The 17960-nt window shown below is 43.8% G+C and overlaps 1 protein-coding gene across 12 annotated transcripts in view; it reads left to right on the top strand.

Moving 5' to 3' along the window:
- The window catches only part of BIN1 (bridging integrator 1), a 97547-nt gene that overhangs the window by 15921 nt on the left and 63666 nt on the right, over positions 1–17960 (top strand). The gene's annotated exons all lie outside the window — the stretch shown is intronic.

Here is a 17960-nt window from a genome sequence, read left to right as displayed (position 1 = left end):
GTGTGTGTGTGTGTGTGTGTGTGAGAGAGAGAGAGAGACACAGAGAGAGAGAGAGACAGAGAGAGAGAGGGAGATCCTTGGAGTTTACAACTTAACTGTGTCACCAGGGATGGGAAATAGAATTTCCAATTAACTGAATTCATTTCTTGAAGTTGGTACAGGACCAAATATATATATATATTCTAAAATATAAATTAAGCCAGGAGTTTTAAATTTTTTATTTGTGTGTCTCCTTCTAGAAGGACTCAGTATCTATCCTGGACGTGGACTTGGCAGGACTAGACTGTCACCAACTTCTCCAAGATCACAGCTGGCCCAGTCCTCCTGGTGGGGCGGACAGTGGGGCTGGTGGAGGCCACTGAAGGGCCACATTCTTGGTCTGGGTACAGTGGGTGTGGACCTGGCCGGGGAGAGCTGAGTCAGCATGTGGCTGAAACCTGACCCACTTTGTGCCGACTTGCATCTGTGGCAGGCTCAGTGTTCTTCCTGTGTTCAAAGTATACCCCAGGCTTCCTGGGCTGTAACCTTGTGCCTTTCGCACTCCAAGGAGACTGTGATTCTTCTGTCTGAGACTTGAACCAGTTATTTAACCCTTCTGACTTTAGTTACCTGTTAAATCCCAGCCCTGCTCCTGCTGAGCTCTTTGACCTTGGGAGATTTCTAAGCGTTGGCTTTCTTGCTTGTCTGTCTAAAGGTTGAGCACCAGCTCATCAATGTCAGCCTTGCCCCCAGGTGGGGGTGGCCAAGGTGTCGTAGGACAGCATTGGGTGAGTTCATTCTCTGGGCCTTGTGTATGTCCCAGTGGACTAACGGGGTGTGCAATCCGAGATATGGAGATTTTAACAATTTTATCCACGCATAATCCATGTATCATATAAGTCGATAGTTTAATTAGATCAAGAAGAGTTATATAATCATTCTCACTGCCATGGAGTTGATGCTGACTCATAGCAACCCTATAGGGCAGGGTAGAGCTGCCCCTGTGAGTTTCGGAGAAGGTAACTCTTCATGGGAGTAGAAAGCCTGATTTTCTCCTACAGAGCTGCTGGCATTTCCAATTGCCAACCTTGTCTTTTGCAACCAGTGTGTAATCACTGTACCACCAGGGCTTCCTGGGCACAATCACTACCAAAATAAATTGTAGAACATTTTCTTATTTCTTGTACTCATTGTTACTAGCTCCCCATTTCCCTGAAACCTCCCCTCCCCTCCAAGAAACCACTAATCTATTTACTGTCTCTATAGCTTTACCTATCCTGGATTTCATATAAAGAAAAATATACCAAAAAAACAAGCAAAATAAAAAAACAAAAAATGAACAACAATAACAAAGTAAAACAGAAAAACCTCAACAGGAAACAAAGTAGAAAATATTAAAAACTAGAACAAATTTAAAATAGGTCAAGAGGGAGATCAAATGGTAAGGTATTAATTTTTAATGTAACTGCATCTGTGATAATCCACCTTCTAATGCTTTCTTTATGATAGGACGGCTATTCACATCCCTGGTCTATGATCAGAGGGGATTCAGCGAGTCTTAAACTATGTGTGGATCCTACAAATGGATTTTGGGCTTTTTCTGTCATCCATAGCCTTCTGCAAACCAGTAACCACAATTTAAATTCTGATACCATTCCCTCCTTTAGATTTGGATTATATTATTTACAGTCCTTGAATCACACAGTCCGGTGTGCTTCTTCCATGTGGACTTAGTCGATGCCTCACTTAGATGGCTGTTTGTTTTGAGACAAGCCTTTAAGACCTCAGATGCTGTTCTTTCTGATAGCCGGCACTATCTAGTTTCTTTGCCACTTTTCTGTAGCACTCTTATTTTCAGTGAGCATTTCATGAGGGTAAGTATCAAGCAAGGTCATATCATAAGAACAAATTGTTCTTACATTAGGGTTGATGGTTAAATGTGAACTCAAAAATCCATATCTATATATCTATATCTATATATATTCTACTTCTGATGATGGAACCCTGGTGGTGTAGTGTTTATGCATGGGGCTGCTAACCACAAGGTAAGCAGTTTGAAACCACCAGCCACTCTTCAGGAGTAGAACAAGGCTTTCTACTCCCATAAAGAGTTATAGACTCAGAACCGCCAGGGGCAGCTCGACTTTGCCCTTTAGGGTCATTAGGCGTCAGAATCACCTCTATGGTAGTGAGTGCGGTCCACTTCAGAGATAGTGTTATCAAGTTCTTGAGAAGTAATGTAAATATCCTGCATGGGACTTTCATAAATCATTAACCTAGCCAATGACATCGAATTTAAAATAATAGTGAGAAAAGGATAATAGACATCTATAGGAAATCTTCTTAAACTAAAATATTTGGAAGGCCCACTTAATACAGATTAAAAAAACTTTAGTGGGAGAACACTGCTTAAGAAAACAATGAGTTAGACACAAGGCAACAATTTCAATCACATTTATTTTATTTAAAAATTTTTAATTTTTTTAACAATGCAAAACTCTTTGCCTGCTGAACTATGACATGTTACACAAAAATAAAGAATAGGCGAAAATAGCAAAAATATGGTCGTTTCAAGTTTCCAATTATTAGGTAGCCTCAAAAGCAATAGAGATTTGAACCAAAGTCCAATGACTTCCATCCAAGTCCATACCTTGGGATAGGCAGCCTCTGCTTCAGATCCTAGGGTATTTCAGCGTTACGTCCAAAGGAGTATTCCGTTTCTTTAATCTGCAAAAGGTGTGTTCAAGGAAGGTCCAGTTCACTTAGCGCAATTTCTAAATGTAGCCCTTCTGATGGGACCTATGAAGCATGCCGGCTGCCTCGCAAGGACACAATCTAAAATGCAGGCAACCTAACAGCATGAGGCCTGGGTCCCCAAAGGCAGAAAAGAAATTCTGTAAAAAAGGCATGATTTGCAACATAACACAGGGCAAATTCTCTATTGGGGATCTATACAAGTGATAGTTAGCCTTGACCCCAAGGGTAAGTTGTCCTTCCCTAGTGTACCCACCAAGAGAAGTGACATTTCATTCTTAGGACATTTGGACATCCCCTCACAGAAGGGTCACAAGAAAGGAATGAACGAGTAAGCCAGGGTGCAGTATAGCATTGATAAAACATACAACATTCCTCTAGTTCTTTAATGCTCCCTTCCCCCACCCACTATCATGACCCCAGTTCTACCTGACAAATCCGGCTAGACCAGAGCATGTCCACTGGTACAGAATCCAGGACAAATGAACCCCTCAGGAACAATAATGGGAATAGCGATACCATGAGGGTAGGGGGAAGGTGCGGGGCTAAAGGGGGAACTGATCACAATGATCGACCTATAAACTCCTCCCCCATAGGGGGATGAACAACAGGGTTTATATGTGGGTGAAGGGAGACAGCAAGACAGTGTAAGATATGAAAACGCTAATAATTTATAATTTATCAAGCTATCATGAGGGTGGAAGGGTGAGGGAGGGAGGGAAAAAGAGGAGCTGAAACCAAGGGCTCAAGTAGAAAGAAAATGTTTTGAAAATGATGATGGCAACATATGTACAAATGTGCTTGATACAATTGAAGTATGGATTGTTGTAAGAGCTGTAAATTATATATATATAATTATATATATAAATAAAATTATATATATAATTACCTTCTCAGGAACAGACAATACCACCACAACCACCACCACCACCCCCGTCATGAATTTCCATTGAACTTCTATAGGAGTAGCTATAAATTAGGGTCACTGTGGGACAATGTGGTCCTCGCCCAGTCTCCCCATATGAAAAACCGACCCTAGCTAAAGTTAGCCCTTCTCTGAAGATAAATGAATTATTAGCATTAGATGGGTGCATCATAACACTGCCTTGGAGAACAGTTTAAATGATCACTGACCTGCTGTAAACTCAAATGACTAGTCTGATGGTCTTTTCTGATCTGTTCCTTTAAACAGACTGAATCTTCAACGAGAACCATGCTCATCGCAAAATGTTTTTTCTGGACCACCATTCAAATCAAAATGACCTTTAGGGGTCATTTTTTCTTAATCCTAAAGTGTAACTGGAAAATCTAGGGGCAAATGGCTTACTGGGCTACTCCAAATTCCATGAAAGCCAGAGGTAGACTGGAGAAACATTAACACCAATATTAGGCCAAATGCTTGAAAATAGAACATCACGCTAGCAACTGCGTCCTATCAAAACCTTTGGTTCCACACAAATAAGGACATGAATACAGACATTGAAACACTCATCTGTTGAGACACAAACCTGCCTCTTGGAGACTTAGCAGGGCTCTTCCTGGCCGTCTCTTTGTAACCCATGGCTCAAATCTCAGTAGCTTCTCTAGTCATGATGTTTTATGACCTTGTTAAATTTGGCAATAAAAGTTTTCAATGTGAGAGCCATTATAGTTAAATCCATAAATTAAAACAATTTGGGAAGAATGAGAAAAGTAGGTATTTATACAGTGGTTACCCTTAAAATAGAGCCATGGTGGTCTAGTGGTTATGTGTTGGGCTGCTAACCCCAAGGTCAGCAGTTCAGAACCACCAACCAGTTCCTTGGGAGAAAGATGAGGCTTTCTACTCCTGTGAAGAGTTACAGGGGCAGTCGGTCCTATAGGGTCACTGCTATGTGCCAGCATCAACTCGATGGCAGTGAGTTTGGATTTGTTTGTTTGACTCAAAATATCCACAGAATTCCTACATAAAGAATTTAGATAAACATTTAATCTCTTTAGTGGATAATTTCTATTCTTAGTTGTTATTTTTGTATCAGTTGTCATTCACGAATCCCATCACCCTTTAGAGTTCTAGAAATCTTTATTTACACTAGTAGGCTCAAAGCTCAAGGTATTAATGGTTTTAGAAGTCCAATATAGTATATTTGGGGGAAATTTTTGACAAATTTCTTAGCAGGTCAACAAAGCAAAAGCTTATCTGTAGATGACAAACTTTGATATAGTGATGATTAATTCATAGTAATATATATTTTTAAATGAAAACTTGAACTTGTTGGAGTGATCTATTTGCAATTTTTTCTTAACTTCACTTCCACTGACTGAATATACTTGACATGATAATTAACATTTACTTGAACTGATCATTGTTATAAACTTTCCCTGATACAGACTACATGACTTAACCCCTTTTAAAAACTAAAAATCCTGTGGTGGCCATACCTGCCCTGCCCAGCTTCCCTCCTTCCGTGAGGGAGGGCTCAGCCGGGCCTCCACACGCCATCCTACCCTCCCACGGCACCTTACTTCCCTGCTGGGTTCCATAATTTGTTGGAATGGCCACACAGAACTCACAGACAATACTCCCGATTAGGGGGCATTTAGGGAAGTTTTAGGTTACCACAATTCAGGATCAATAAATAGTAAGGATATAGTAATTGGTGAGTAAAGCAACACTTCTCCTCAGTCAGCAGCGGTCGTTCTGGTCCATAGCCTCTCAGCCACATGGTCCCTTGGCCTTTGCTTCTATGGGTCAGCAAGCCAACCCAACTGTCTCTCTGTCTCACTGTCCCATAGTCTCAGGACATTGGGAGAAGGTAACTCATACTTCTAAGGCTCCATGCCACCGTCTCTGGTACAAAGGGACTTTGGGTCCTCGGCCACGTCAGGAGGAAGTCTTGGGCATGCCCCTCCCAATGGTCCAGTGGCTTCTCTCTGATGGTTTTCATGGAGGCATCATTTGTCTTAGCTGAGTCTACCCCTAAACAAAATGAGAGATGGTGTCTTAAATCACACTTTCTAGCAGTTTTAAAGATGCCGCAAGGACACAAAGGGTATGTCTTGGCTCCCACCCTGTACTAGAGTCAGGTCTTAATCCCACCGTAATCCTGTCCAGTAGTCTAGTAGAGAACACATTCCTCAATGGGATTCCAGCCACGGGCACAGAGTCCAGAATTCTAATTCACGTAAGGAGTTACGACTAGAAGGGCTAAAGTAATTGACTACATCTCAGATCCCACGGCAGTTTTAGTAGAAAATATTATCACTCCCATCACATTTTGTGGTGATTTACCGGCCATTTTTCATCTTATAAATCAATCCACCAAAATTTATCTAATGTCATAAAAGTTTTAAAACATGTCATCGTTTGTTTTCTGAACCAAAGCAAATAGTCCACTTCCCCTGACACTCTCCAGCATACCTCACTCCCTCAAGTTGGCCTGTACTGTCTTTCACATGCTGGTACAGCCAGACATTCCCTTTGAGCAAAACAACTGTCTTTTCCCCTCTATCAAACAAAGCGAAACAAGACAGCCCTTCTGTCTTCTGTCTAGCTTTTCAGCTCATGTTAAAATTCTTAACTCCTTTCTCAAGGTGGTCTTCCCTCAGCCACTGAGGACCTATTAAGTTGTATCCTGTGGGTCACCTCCCTATAAATGTCACATTTGCATAGCACAATATGGCACAGACACATTTTTAGTCATGGAAAAGTGCTTTAAAGAGGTACCTCTGAAAAGTTATCAACGTTGAAACGGGGAATCTGAAGGCTGTAGGCAAGTGGATAGCTTGGAAAGGAACAAATTAGCCACTAGAATGACACCTGATTACGTCAAAATGATACCCGCCAGTTGTAAATATCTGCTATAGCCAGCAAATAAAACGATAACAGTGACATTACGCCTAAATCTCCTTGGACGTCTCATTCACCCTGTGGGTAAGGTAGTCTTAATGGCCGGCCAGGCCAGGTTAGGCAGACGCTGTGTGGGCTCTGATGCAATCTAGAAAGTCCTGGAAGGGGAAATGCCGTCAGAGCTGGGCGAGGAAGACGTTGGGCTATTTATGAACCGTGAGTTTCGGTTGGTAGGCAGTGACCTGAGACATGCTTTTCAAAACCCGGTGCTTTGACAAATCCCTTCCCTCCTTCCCCAGGAAGCCAGGGTATTCAAAGAACGAAATCGATTGTTAAGTTGGTCATTTAAGAAGTGTTTTAAAATTTCAATGGCAAGAAACTCAATTCTTTGTTAATGCTATTTAATATTAATACTCCACCCCCAAATTTAAACAAGCTAAACTTTTTGTCAGGTGAGTAAAGTTTCTTTCTTTCTTTTTTTAAAACCATTTTAATGGGGGCTCTTACAGCTCTGATAACAATCCATACATCAGTTGTATCAAGCATATTTGTACATATGTTGCCATCATTATTTTCTAAACATTTACTTTCTATTTGAGCCCTTGGTATCAGCTCCTCTTTTTTCCCTCCCTCCACCCCCTCCCACTCTCATGACCCCTTGATAAATGATAAATTCTTATTATTTTCATATTTTACACCGACCTCTGTCTCCCTTCACCCACCTTTGCGTTGTTCATCCCCCTGGGGGGCAGGGTGCTGTACGTTGATCATTGTGATTGGTTCCCCGTTCCTCCTTTCTCCCCCTGGTATTGCTCCTTCTGTTTCTGTTCCCAAGGGGTAGATGAGTACAGTTTTAACTATATCAAATAAATTTATTATTAATGGAGTCTTTAAACATTATTCTGATTACATACCTCTTATTCTTTACATAGAAATTAACACACAATTTAGCAGACCTAAATATAGATATGTCTGCTTAGAAAAAAGCATGTGAAATTCAAATTATAACAAACATATGTTAACTCAATTTTAATGTCACCAAATTCAAGATCTTGAAATTATTTACGTACCACAAGACACTGCTGAAATAACACTTGATTAAATTTTTCTCTCATTTTACGTAAACTTAGCTTTCTTCGATTCTTCAAATGTTTACATGTTGATTTAAAACTCCTGGCCGTTGAGTCATAGCAACCTCGCAGGATGGATTCTGACTCATGGCGACCCCGTAGAGTTTCAGAAATGGTACAACTCGCTGGGGGCAGATGGGCTGATCTTGGCCAGCAGCCCAGTGCCTGACTCACTGAGCCACCTTTGTTCCTACTGAGACTATAAACCAGAGTTAACCCTCTCATGCCCTGCCATGGAGTCATCCCAACTCTTATAGGACAGGGTAGAACTGTCTCTGTAACCCGTTCCAGGAGTAGAAAGTCTCGTCTTTCTCCCTAAGACTGGCTGGTGGTTCACACTGCTGGCCCACAGGTAACCGCCACTCCACCGAGCTTCCTGAATTAACATTAGTCGCTTGCTTGTCTGACCCAGCTTAGGTTGAGCAAAATGGAAAAATCTGTTTTTTCCTTTAAACCTCTTGCCCCCTTTTTGTTGAAACACATTTTGTAAGACCTAATTCAAGACACTTGTAAAGAAAGGTCTAGATTCTAGGATTGATATAAACATACAAAACTCTGCCAAAATGAATAATTTATTTAATTCTTCATAATGTTAAAATGAGTTGATTCACAAGCACACGGGCCAGAAAGTCAACATTAAGCTCTTTGTAAAAGAAAATTATATGCAAATATTTTTTTCTAATTGATAGTACCATCCGGAGGTAAAAATATACATTTAAAAAACATTTTGTTTTTGTATATTTTAAACATTTGCTTGTTATGCCAATCAAAAAATTTATCAGTGTTTCTATAGTGGACTCTTTAATAAAAAGGGCTGTCTAATTCAGGTCACAAAAAGGCATCTGGGGGGGAAAAAGGGCATGTGGTTAATGGAAGGGAAAAACAAAAGAAGCTAAAATTGCTCGCTCTGAAAGTGAGGGGGAAGCCCACGGTGGACTCCCATCCATTAGTCCTAGCCCAACTACAAGGCACAGCTTTCATCCCAGGAGGCACCGTTTTGTGTGAAAGTCAAGTGCACAGTCTCTACCAGGCTCAGATGTCAGTCCCTTCTGACATTTGCTTTATGTTTTTGCTGCACAAAAATCTCAGCACAACACAAACATTCAAAAGTAGCTACGTGACCTTAAACTCTTAGTTTAAGATCATGTTTTAGTTTAAAATCAATCACTGCTTCAAAGGTGGCCGCTGATACTCTAAATCAGCAGTTCTCAACCTGAGGGTCGCCACCCCCTTGGGGGTCGAATGACCCTTTCCCAGGGCTCACCCGATTCAGAACAGTAGCAAAAGGACAGTTAAGAAGTAGCAACGAAAATAATGTTCTGATTGGGGGGGTCACCACCACATGAGGAACTGTATGAAAGGGTCGCGGCATTAGGAAGGTTGAGACCCACTGCTCTAAATGATCCTTGGTTGTGGAATGCCAGTTTCACTGCATGTGTAGAGAAAAGGCATTGTATCATACCAAGTAGTAACACATGTCAAAACAGAAGCGGAATTATCACCCCTGTCCCCCTGGTCTGGATGGGACCACCCCCAATCTGCACAAAAATCCCAGCAACAACAAATAGTGACACGTGTATTATTAGCACACATGCAGATCAGTTCTCAAGGCTCACTGCCGTTCAGTCAATTCCAACTCGTAGTGACCCCAAAGAACAGGAGAGAACGGCCCCTGTGAGTGTCCCATAGTCTCGTGTTTTTCCTGCAGAGTGGCTGGCTGGGGAAAAACTGCTCACTTTGTGGTTAGCAGGTCGTAGTGTTGGCTTATAGTGGCTAAGAGCGCTTTGTAAAATAGATTAACCTCATTCAAACATCTGAATCTAGACATAACATTTCAAAACAGAGCACTGTTTTCCACAAAAAGAACCTACTATCCCCCCCAGCGCTCCTATTATAAATATGATCTATGCATTTGCGCACCAAATGTGTGTAAAATAAAAATGCCCTCTTGAGTTCCCCTGGAAGACAGAAATTACCTCTTTCGAGCACCGAAGTAGAGCACCAGTTTTCAGATGGTATCGCTGAGTCACACGAAGGCTAGGCAAACAAACCCAGAACCCTGGAATTACACTGCAAAGGGGGCAGTCAATGGGTTTGTAAACAGGACAGAGAGAATAACGAACCAACGTAACATTTCACAGCTGAGAAAACACACAAGACTTAATAAGACTCAATACAATTTCTGAAAGCCCTAAAACATGGGTTGATAATTACAAGAGTGCTCATTTTTATGGCGTCTCGGAGGGTCCCTGGAAATGGGGAGTTAAAGACCCCTTTCTCTGGTACCAGTTTCCTCAACCCTCTAGAGACCCTGCCAAGAAAGACAGCTTTGAAACCCGCTGACTATGCCACTTGTTTTAGGTCGCGAAGCAGACGTCACATCTCAGATACAATATAAAGAGGACATTGATTAAGTCTAAATGGGACATCGAGATGAGGGAGACCTTTAGCATGAGGTCAGAATAGCATCCAAAGGTTTTTTGCTGAGCTGGATTTTAAAAGGGCATGGGAGGTCAAAGGAAACGCACGAAAGCGTGATTGGTTCAGATCAATACCTGGCCATTCCAAGTGGGTCTGTAGACAGGGGAAAGGACTGTAATTGGGACATGTACATGAGGTGAGACAGAGAGATTGGTCAGTTCACAGTGGTTCAGGTGCCAATACTCTCTGGGTCACATCAGTAAAAGACTCAGGCTGCTTCATGCCCAGTTCATTGCCCAGCATGGCAGAAACTGCCTTGTCCATCTTGTGCCTAGCGTCTGTGCCCCACCAGGCTCAGCCACCAAGGGTCATTGCAAGGGCAGCCCTTGGCAGCTCTATAGCAGAAGGCAGGCGGTGAAGACCAAGTCAGGGCCCTTCCGGCCCTGCCTTCCCATGATCCCGGAGAGCATCGAGCTTAGAGCCCTCTCTCAGATGCCCAACCCTCACTCAGCACATCCAAGTTTCCTCCATAAACCTCTGGAGAAAAGCCGAGGCTAGAGGGGACACACTAATTGCAGGGGTTAGGGTTAAGGTTAACCGCAGGAAGTACTTCCTCTCCCCTGGACATGGAGTCTGTCAGCCAGAGGCAGGAACAGGCCAGATGACGATGTTTAGTCTTAGTTTTCTAATGCTGCTACCACACACACACCACAGTGGCTGGCTTTTAACTGTTACTGGCACAAAAGAGATCCTACATTTCAAATATAATTTCAGAAAAACATTTATTAAGACTTAAACAGGAGCCCTGATGGCATGTTGGACTGTGGTCCACAAGTCTGCAGTTTGAAACCACAAGCTGGAGAAAGATGGGGCTTCTACCTCTGTAACCAGATACAGTTTCAGAAACCCTCAGGGACAGTTCCACCCTGTCCTGCAGGGTCACTCACTATGAGTCAGCATCAACTGGATGGCAGTGAGTTTGGAGTTTTGGTAAATGACCAAAGACACATCATCTGGATGAGAGAGACCGTTAGCAAGAGACCATAATGGCATCCGAGGGTTTGCTGAGATCCACAGACTTCATAAGAAAACTGTCCCCAAAGCATGATTGGCGGCAGATCAATATATTACAGTTCCAGTAGGACGACAGAAATGGGAATGGACATGATTGGCACGCTTGTATTATGTTAGACAGTAAGAGCTTACAAGAGTAGTCCAGGGCCTTCTGGCCAAGGCAGTCCGGGCATGACCCATGACTATGCGGCTCCAGGAAGGTGATCTCCATCAAGGACACCCCTAGGCAACGACCAAGTGGAGATGGCCCTTACCTGGGCTCGCCACCTGGTAGAAGTTTCCCACTTTCCAATGCACTGTCCCTGAGGACAAGGCTTCATATCCCTGGTTACTAATCAGAAAGAATTCAATGGAGACTTGATCCATGTTTGGACTCTGAAAATTGATTCTGGGCTTTCACGGTCATTCACAGCCTTCTGCAAACTGGGTGCTCAGAATTTAAGCTGTAATACATCCCAAACAGTAATATAGTTTTCCACCATTCAAGTAGCGAAACGTTTGAATTTAGACCTCTCACTATAGGGAGACAGTCCTTCAGCTTCTGCCTCCTGCTTTCTTGGAAAGCTCCATGTGACTTAGCATCTCTCTTACCCATCCTCCCCCTTTCAAGTGCTTCTTTAACCTTCATCTTTCAAAAACAAAAGTCCTCAAAACTGAACCAATAGGTAACAACTTGATAAACAGAGAAAAGACTGAAGCTGTCAGGACTTTGTTTTGGATACACAATACTCATGGAAGTAACAGTCACAAGAGCAAAGGACTCATTGCATTGGGTAAATCTGCTGAACAGGCCTCTTTATAGTGTGGAGAAGCAAAGATGTTACATTGGGGACGAAGGCACACCTGATACAAATCACGGTATTGTCAATCACCTTCTCAGCATGTGAAAATCGGGCACTGAATAAGAAAGACCGAAGAAGAATCAATGGATTTGAATTATGGTGAAGCATATTGAAGGAAGCATGGACGGCCAGAAGAACAAGCATTTGTCCTGGAAGAAGTACAGCCAGAGTGCTCTTAGAAGCAAGGCTGGGCAGACTTCATCTCACGGACTTTGGACATGTTGTCAGGAGAGACTAGTCCCTGAGAAGAACATCATGCTTGGTAAAGTAGAGGGGCAGCTAAAAAGAGGGAGACCCTCAATGAGATGGTTTAACACAGTGGCTGCACCAATGGGCTGAAACAAGAACAATTGTTGAGGATGGTACAGGACCGCGTGGTGTTTGGTTCTGTTGTCATTGGGTGGCTATGAGTTGCAACTGACTCATCGGCACCTAACAACAAGAATGACAGCACTATTTCAAAGGAGATGGACGCAAGACACACCCTACAATAACCCTGCCCTATTAATGTGACATCGACCCATTCCCAAGTAGGATTATACCCCCAGGCATAGAGGTTAGTATTATATTAGGGTATAAAGTAGACCCCAAATCTCAAATATAATTTTAGGGGAACATGTATTAAGTCTTAAGCAGGACAAAGACAAGACAAAGACGCATCATCCAGATGAGGGAGACCATTAGCATGAAGTCAAAATGACATGCCCGCTTTCACTGAGATTCAGTGATACGTGAGGGCAAATGAAACGTCACAAAAGCGTGACTGATGGTGGATGGGTACATCGGTTACAAGTGGGACTACAGAAGCAGCAACAAGATCATGGCTAGGACACGTACATTATGTTAGACAGAAGGTTTTACAAGATTGATCCAGGCATGACTCATTACGAGGGTATGAGCTCCAGCATGGCAGCCTCCCTCAGGAAGCCGAGGACCGCCCCTCTCTGTGCTGGCTGAGGAGATGGTGGAGGTAATCCACTTTTCGGTGTCGGTGGAAGACTGAGGTGCAGACTGCTTCCATCCCTGGTTAATGGTCAGAAGGAACTTATCGCAGGCTTCCTCCATGTGGGGCTTCTGCAAATGAATTCTTGGCTTTTCTTTGGCAACCATCACCTTCTGCAAACTGGGTGTTCAATATTCTTTTATAGGATTTAAAATGCAGATGCAAGATTGAATGAGAGGGGCCTTAAAAATTGGTTCATGGGAAAATACTCATTATCTTTCCATTTAACTTTGAAGCCCCCTCATATTCTGGGGATGCACAATTCCATTTCGAACCACCCCCTCTTGCTTCTCCTACCTATCCCACCTCCTTCCTGTTCTCACCCCCTCCCCATCCTGCCTCTTCCCAGCTTCCCTCCAGCCTGGACTGTGGAGGGGGAGGAGAGGGAAATGCAATGGACCAGTGTAGGGAATGGGCCCTTTCCTGTTTTGCTGTGGACACCAAGCCACACCTCTTTTCCCATCTAAGAGTGATACAGGGGTGGAGACAGGGAAACCCTTAGCACCGGGCAGAGAAGAAGAGGTGTGGGGCACTGGGTGTGTGTCATGGTCGGCAGGTCTGTGCTAAGACTGGGTGGGGCCTTTGAAAACGGACTCTGTGGGTATTCACCCCTTTGGCTAATAAAAGTAACAAAAATAATAGCAATCACCTGTTTCCCAAGAGCTTTCTGAGTCCTCCTCATGTGGGCACCTAGGTCTGGTCATCCTCACTTCCCAGCAGCATTCTGCTTGAACTTCTTACAACCCAGATTCGACTGCCTATAGGCAGTCGGTGGGAAGCCGTTGATATTCTTCACCGACCCTGTGACCCCGTGCGTCTGCTCTCCTCTCGTCTGCCTCCATCATTGCCCATCGTTCATAAGCACATACAGCGATGGAAAGGCGTGGCTGGGGCAGGTGTACTTCAGTGCTCGTTCCTTTCTAACACTCTCCCTGCAGGTTTGCATAGAATGTAGGTGTTTTGACTCCCTGAAAGCTGCTTCCACGGACGATGATTGTGGAATGAGTGACACGAAATCCGTGGCCACTGCAGCCTTTCGTTGTCCTGGTGTGGTTTTTGGGTCCAGTTGTGAGGATTTTGGATTACAGGGTTAGGTCAAACTTCCTAGATAGGAACAAACCCCAAACCTAAACCACCGCACTGTGTCAGAGGAGAGCTGCTCCCTGTGGTTTGGTGGCTGCGATCTCTCAGAAGCAGATGGTTAGGAATGTTTTCTAAGGTACCTGTAGGTGGATTCAAACGGTCATTTCGTAGCAATGTGCAGAGGGCTGAGGTGTCCAGAAGGAGGCTGCCTGGAGGAAGTGATGCTAGGGAAACGGCTTCAGAAGGACTGTGGGGAGGTTGCCTGTGGCTCTGCCCTGACCCTCGCGGTCCCCTGAGCACTCTGGCCTGGATGTGGGCAGGCCCATGCTCAGCTCTACCCTCCAGAGGCTGTTCCAAGCACCGTCTTAGGAAACATGATGAAGGGTGGGGCAGCCCACATGCTGCATGAACTGAGATTTCACCCTGTGTTGATGGCCTGTGTCCTGGAGCCCGGGCTGAGAATAGCATCCACACTTGTGTGGAGGCGACAGGTGGTGGGCTTGGAGCCTCCTAGTCCTGGTGCTAGCCTGCTGACATCTCTGAACAGGTGGCCGGAGGATTAGCTGACATGGGACACAGTCATGCCTGTGGAGCTGTGCCATCCTGAGTGCTCCACCCAGCACAGTAGCCAAGGCAGGAACACCCTAGGGTCCCTTCGCTCCTCTCTACGGCACCCCACTTCTCATGATTTCTTTTGCTGCTGCCCCTGAGCAAGACACCAGCACCTCCCACTTGAGTCCCTCCGGTCCCCTGCTGCACTGCGGAGCTCTCTGCAGCCTATCCTCATCTTTAAATACCCTTAAATCAGATACAAACTCTGCTCTTCAAGCAATGCATTCAGGAGTGGGGAGGGAGCATTAGAACTGATTGTGATGATGTATGTACAACTCTTTTTAAAAGTGATTTAACTATGGCAGTGTATGATATGTGAATATTATATCAAGAAAACTACTAGGGGAAGTGGGAAAGAAGACCTGGAACTCTTTATTGGGTTTTTTGTTTTGTTTTTCCCTATGCCTGTCTATTTAAGATACGCAGGACAAACAATCCTGAGGAGCAAACAACGGGACCGATGGTCCTGGGGGACATTGGAGAGAAGGAGGTGGGGAGAAGGAGTGGGGAGTCAACAAACTCAGATATAAGGGAACAATAAGAGACCTAAAATTGATGGTGGGGAGGGTATATAATGCCTGGTGGTGTTTGATCAAGAGCAGTGTATTCGAGAGGAATTACTGAGAGCCGAATGGAGGGTGAGCTTGATAGTGGAATAGGAAGAAGGTGAAAAGAAATAGAGGAAATAAGTAGGAGGCAAAGGCTATTTTTAGAGGTATCGCTATAGCCATGTATATATGTAAGCATATTAATTTATAATGATAGGGACAGAGGTAAATGTATATATATTTACATGTTAAATATTAAGATAGAAGACAGACTTTGGGGTTCTACTCAAGGCCTCCCTAAACACAAGAACACTTTGTTCTAATAAATTGGCACTCTTTCAAACTCACCTTCCTGACGTGATTGCTGAAGACAAATGGGTACATAAACAAATGTGAAGAAAGCAGATGATGCCCGGCTATCAAAAGATATAGCATCTGTGGTCTTAAAGGCTTGAAGTTAAACAAGCGGCCATCTAGCAGGGAAGCAAATAAGCCCACATGGAGGAAGCACACCAGCCTGTGTGATCATGAAGTGCTGATGAGATCAGGTAACAAGTATCAAAAGATCCAAAGCAAACAATTATATCAATGGGAAAGAAGGGGTTGGAGTGGGGACCCAAAGGCCATCTGTAGACAATTGGACATCCCCATAGAACGGTTACAAGGAAGGGATGATTCAACCAGGATGCAATATAGCACTGATGAAACAGACATCATTCCTCTAGTTCAGTGGTTCTCAACCTTCCTAATGCCTCTACCCTCTAATACAGTTCCTCATGTTGTGGTGACCCCCCCCCCAGCCATAAAATTATTTTTGTTGCTAATTCATAACTGTAATTTTGTTACTCTTATGAACTGGGCGACCTCTGTGAAAGGGTTGTTCGACCCCCAAAGGAGTCACAACCCACAGGTTGAGAACCGCTGCTGCGGGGAACAAAAAGAGAGATGGCGAGCATGGGAGGGACAAGCAGAGATCCACCTGGAGGAAGAACCTTCCAGGCAGAGAGCAAGCACAGTGCAAATGCCCTGAGGTAGAGCAACATGCTGGGTCATCCATGCAACCTAAGGGGACCAGTGTGGCTGAAGGGGAGAGCCGAGAGTGGGCGGACAAGGAGGCTAGTCTGAAACACCAGATATCAGATTCCATACTGAGCTCTTAATGTGAGCAATCACCAATGCTCTCATTAACCTCACACCAAAAAATACTATTATTGTCCCCATTTTTGGAGACATTGATTAGGAAACTCCTGAAGTCAGTCATCAGGTGGGGTGGCTAGGATCCAGATCCCAAGGCTGACCAAGAGTCCAGGTCTACCCCTAGGCTAGACTGCCCTGGAAGGCTCCTAGCGTCCAGCATGACATGTGAAGTGCCTGGTGGTACACACAGTTAATGTGTTCTAGCTGCTAGCAGAAAGGTTGGAGGCTCGAGTCCACCCAGAGGCACCTCGGAAGAAAGGGCTGGTGATCCACCCAGAGGCACTTCGGAAGAAAGGGCTGGTGATCGGCACTCCAAAAGTGAGCCACGGAAACCTGACGGAGCACATTTCTACTCTGGCACCAACAGAGTCCGAGTCAACGTGATGGCAAATGGAAAATAAATGGGAGGGAAAGATCAGAGGGTGGTTTTTGTGTTTGTTTAAACTCCCATAGGTTTTATTCATTTTAGCTTAGTTGGTCATCATTTTTAATTGTGTTTTATTTATTTTTAATGGTTTTATTGGCACTTCATTCACATATCATACAATTCAGTAGCTCAAATTATATCAAGAAGAGTTGTACAATCAATTTTAGAACATTTTCTTCTTCCTTATACTCATTGCTATGACTGTATTTTCTTTTCAATTTTGGCAAAAATATATGCAACAAAACATTCTCCAATTCAACAACATCTACATGTATAATTCAGGGCCATTGATTATGCTCTTCATGTTTACAACCATTATTGATATCCCTCTCCAAATTGCTCTACCACCATTGACATCAACTCAATGCCCTCTAAGCAGACACTCTTCCTCCTTCATCCATAGTAACCATGGTCAAGTTTGGTTTCTTTCTTTATTTTTTTTAATTGGTCATTTTATTGGGGGACTCTTACAAGTCTTATAACAATCCATCATTCAATGGTATTAAGCACACTTGTACATATGTTGCCATCAACATTTCCAAAATATTTTCTTTCTACTTCAGCCCTTGGTATCAGCTCCCTCCTCTACCCTCCCTCCTCCACCCTCGCACCCTTGTGAATCCTTTATCAATGATATATTATTGTTGTTATTTCACATCTTACACTGTCCGTTGTCTCCCTTCACCCACATTTCTGTTATTTGTCCCCTTCGTGGAGGGGGGGCTATATATCCAATCTTGTGATGGGCTTCCCCTTTCTCTACTCCCCCACCCCGATCCCCTTACCCTAATGGTTTCGCTACTCCCACTACTGTTCCTGAGGATTTTATCTGTCCTGAACTCCATGTGTCAAGAGTTCTTATCTGTACCAATGTGTGTGTTCTGGTCTAACCAAATTTGTAAGGTAGAACTGGATCATGTTAGTGGGGTGGGGTAGGGGGAGCATTCAGGAATTAGAGCAGCGGTTCTCAACCTGTGGGTCATGACCCCTTTGGGGGTCAAATGACCCTTTCACAGGGGTGGCCCAATTCATAACTGTAGCAAAATTATAGTTATGAAGTA

The sequence above is a fragment of the Echinops telfairi genome, unplaced genomic scaffold (assembly GCF_000313985.2).
Source record: "Echinops telfairi isolate 266 unplaced genomic scaffold, ASM31398v2 ScPeMD7_4;HRSCAF=17, whole genome shotgun sequence".
In the NCBI taxonomy this organism is placed as follows: Eukaryota; Metazoa; Chordata; class Mammalia; order Afrosoricida; family Tenrecidae; genus Echinops; species Echinops telfairi.
The sequence above is the reverse complement of the archived record's forward strand: the minus strand, read 5'-3'. Positions and strand labels throughout refer to the sequence as shown.